This window comes from Petaurus breviceps, unplaced genomic scaffold, assembly GCF_028583685.1.
Source record: "Petaurus breviceps papuanus isolate PSGF00001 unplaced genomic scaffold, PetGlider_PUasm1.0 126, whole genome shotgun sequence".
Classification (NCBI taxonomy): domain Eukaryota; kingdom Metazoa; phylum Chordata; class Mammalia; order Diprotodontia; family Petauridae; genus Petaurus; species Petaurus breviceps.
Genome location: NW_027185655.1, coordinates 73,642,431 through 73,646,669, shown reverse-complemented (window position 1 = coordinate 73,646,669; position 4,239 = coordinate 73,642,431). Strand labels below are relative to the sequence as shown.

Below are 4,239 nucleotides of genomic sequence, written 5' to 3'. Positions count from 1 at the left end.
AATGGAAAAAGAACACACATGTACAAAAATACTTATAGCAACTCTCTTTTTGGTAGTCAAGAACTGGAAACTAAAAGGATGCCCATGATTTAGAGAATGACTGAACAAGTTGTGGTACATGAATATAAGGCAATACTCTTGGGTTTTAAGAAATGATAAGGGTAGAGGCATGGAAGATGACCCTAGGAGGTGAAGATGCCTAGACTACTAGGCTGGGGTGCACAGAGGCCCGAACACAGGGCATGCAAAGGTCCAGACCCAAGAAGACCAGAGGCAAGGGTGGATCAATGTCGTGGCAAGTTGATCAATTAAACACAAGGGACATTGCCAGGACAATTAATGCATGGCTGAAACTGGAGAGAACAGGGTAAGATTCAAATGCAGGGTCTCTGGCAGAGGCAGCAGCTACTCATGGGACTACCAATCCACAGCCAAGAAATTTAAAAATCCCCTATCTAGCCTTCCAGGAAACAGGATGGCAGAGCGAAGCCAGGTTGCTCCAATCCCCCACCTCTGACCCTGAAAACATAGTAATTATTGCCCCAGAGCAAAACTTTAAACAATAAAGACTTTGGAAAACTAGAGGAAAGGTGTATCTAGGACCCTGCCTCAAAATGGGTTAAAAGAAGGCTGCAAAGACAAAGACTCTGAAGTACTACTATTGTGAGAGGGAGGAACCAAATTCAGAGGGAGATAGTGTTGACTCCACACTCATAGCTACAGCCTCAACAGGGAACTGTTCTCAAGCACAGAAAGCATTCTTAGGTGAGCTCAAAAAGAACTTTGAAAACCAAATTAGAGAGATAGAAGATAAAATGAATAATTCTTTTAAAATCAAAATTGTAAAATTAGAAAACATTGCAGTGAAGAAAACAGCTCCTTAAAAAGATAAATGTGTGGTGAGGCACCGGCCACCTCGTTGTCCTCAGGAGGGGAGAGACCGGGAACAAGCCAGAGCGAGCCCAGGCATGAAGGAGCCCATGTGCTGCCGTGGCCCTGCCACCACCTCCTGGGCCGGTGGCACGGTCATGAGCTCGGCTGCATGATGTGCGCCCGCCAGCCTGGGCTGTTGCCCCCGTTGCCTCCCAGAGGCCAGGAGGAGCCGCCGCTCCGGGTGGACCCCTGGGGCTCCCGCCCAGTCTCGCCCGGGGACCCGGATCATATCATATATGACAATATGTACCTTAGCCTGAAGAAATGGCACAATGTCCAAGTAACATTGAAAAAAAAAGTCTGTAAGGGTAAGCCCAGGGAATCATGCAGTCATTAGGGCACAGGTTCCCTGTGATGTGGAACATCATCCCCTTCTTGGTGAAAATTAGAATTATGATTCTTCATCCTCATCCTCATCTGAACCTGACACAGCAAACAGGATTTGGTTCATCCAGGATGGTTCTGGTATGGTCTGCGCTGTCATGACATGGCTTCTAGTTGTCTATGCAGACTTTGTTGTGACTTTTGTCATGTTGCTGCCTTCCAAAGACTTTTGGTACTCTATGATCAATGGTGTTGTTTTTAACTGCTTGGCAGTTCTAGCCTTGTCATCTCATCTGAGAACTACGCTAACCGACCCTGGGACGGTACCCAAAGGCAAAGCTACTAAAGAGTACATGGAGAGTCTGCAGGTAAGCCTGGTGAGGTGACTTACAAGTGTCCCAAGTGTTGCTTTGTCAAGCCTGAACCTGCACACCAGTGCAGTATTTGTAAGGGATGTATTCAGAAAGTGGATCACCATTGCCCATGGTTGAACTCTTGTGAGGGAGAAAAAAATCAGAGGTTTTTTGTGCTCTTTACCATGTATATAGCCCTGTCTTCAGCTCATGCTCTGATTCTGTGTGGATTTAAGTTTTTTCCTGCATCCGAGGGCAGTGGACTGAATGCAGTGATTTTTCTCCACCTGTAACTGTAATCCTGCTGATATTTTTGTGCCTTGAGGGGCTTCTTTTTCTCACTTTAAGCACAGTCATGTTTGGCACTCAGATCCACTCAATATGCAATGAGGAAATGGAGATTGAAAGACTGAAAAGTTAAAAGCCAACTTGGGAACAAAGGCTCTGATGGGAAGGGATGAAGTCTGTTTTGGGGGGCCAGCCTTCAATTCTTTGGATGAATCCTTTTGCAGGATTTCGAATCAGGAGATTCCTACTGAAGTCAAAGAAAGGTGGTCCAGAATTTTCTGTGTGAGGCCCACTTTCCCATACTGGAACTTGCAAATGCACTCTAGGATATTTATTTGGGGTTTGAAAGCCTATCAACATATAATCTGTGACTAATGGGGACTGAACCAAAAAAACCATTTGCTTGTAGCAAGCAGAATTTTATACATTTATAGCCATGGAGATACCAAATTTTCCAAAATGTTAACTGGATGTTGTAATGACTTTTCAGCTGTAACACTAATGAAAGGCATGTGGCCACACTAAAGAAGCCAAATGTCATTATTCTACTGTGAGATTATGATTTTTGTTAAATCTTTTTCATTTGAGCAAATGTTTTTTGGGGTATTACATATGCTATTTTATTAAAAATCCTCTGTACCAAAAAAAAATAAAGAAAAATGTGTGATATGGAAAAGGAGCTCCAAAAAATTAACTGAGGAAAATAATTCACTAAAAAAGTAGAATCAACAGAATAGAAGTGAATAACTCTATGAGAAACCAAGAATCAGTCCAACAAAACTTCCAGAATGAAAAATTATAAAAAGAGGTAAAATAAATCAATGGAAGAATAATTGTCCTGGAAAAAAGATCCACAAGAAATAATGTGAGAATCATAGGCCAACCAGAAAATCACGATGAAAAAATGAGCCTCAACAACATCTTCCAAAAGCTCATCATGGAAAGCTGCTCTGAGTTACTAGAACCAGAGGGTAAAATAGAAATCGAGAGAATCCACCTGTCACCTCCTAAAAAACATACCAAAATGAAAAGTCCGTGAAACGTTGTGGCCAAACTGCAGAACTAGCAGGTAAAGGAGAAAATAGTACAAGCACTCAGAAAGAAACAATTCATATTTCGTGGAACCACAGTGAGGATCACACAAGTTCTGGCAGTCTCCACACTCAAAGATCAGAGGAAATGGAATATGATTTTTCATAAGTCAAAAGAACTCGGGTTACAACCAATAATCACCTATCTGGTGAATCAGAACCTATTCTTCCAGGCAAGGAGATGGCCATTTAGTGAAATTATAGAATTCCAGACCTTCCTGATAAAAAAGCCAGAGCTCAGGGCGGCCAGGTAGCACAGTAAGAGCACCGGCTCCAGTGTGGGGATGACATGTGGATTGAATTCAGGCTCAGACACTTATTACCCACCCAGAAACACCTGGCCATGTAACCTTGAGCAAGTTACTTAACCCCAATTGCTTAGGGGTGGCCAGGTGGCTGAGCGAGTAAGAGCACCTGCTCCAGTGTTGGGATGACCTGGGGATCAAATTTGGGCTCAGATACTCAGCACCATACTGTAATGTAATGTAATGCCAAGGAAAGGCAACTTCCCAAGGTTCAGAATACCAGCATAGGTGCTCTCCATTTTATTCAGTGATAAACCAAGAACAGAGAAGATCAAAACATAACATCATTCCAAATACAGCATTTACTAAGTGTGATTAAATAATCTCCAAGTACTACCCCACCCCAGGACTTTCCAATCATTCAATCAATTACAAAGTCCCTGTTCTAAATACTACTCCACCCCTAGGCTGTATCTTCATTTAGTCCACCACAAAGTCCCTCTTCTCAAATGGAGATTAGTTTCCAAACATAAGTAAAGTACATTCATTTGCTCAACCATAGAACACAAAAAGGTCAAAAGTTCCCCACCCCTGGATCACAATTGAATCTACCCCAGAGTTACAGCAAGTTTCAGCTCAGCACTTAATACCCAAATGGAGGTCGTTTCTTCATCTTGACACAAGGCAAGTTCTCAGCAATCATAGTTCCTGGGGAGACAAGGCTTAGCAAAGCCACAAGATACATTGCCAGTGTCTTCATTAATTCATCCTCTGTCTGCAGAACAGTCCTAGAACCCCTGAAAACATTAGGAAAACCCTCTCCCAGGATTTCTGTAAACATACAACAAGAAAATCCTTCTTCAGGGCTTCTGAACCAACAGAAAGGTTCCCAGACCCCTGCAACAACAGCACTGTCCTTCACCAGTGGACAGTATTCACTCTGTCTGCAGGACAGTCTCCAGACCCCTGCAACAACAACACTGTCCTTCACCAGTGGACAGTATT

The 4,239-nt window shown here is 43.0% G+C and overlaps 1 pseudogene; it reads left to right on the top strand.

Annotated features, from left to right (window-relative positions):
- Positions 1-1,134: 1,134 nt before the first annotated feature.
- Positions 1,135-2,509, top strand: LOC138170534 (palmitoyltransferase ZDHHC7 pseudogene; annotated as a pseudogene).
- The last annotated feature ends 1,730 nt before the right edge of the window (positions 2,510-4,239 follow it).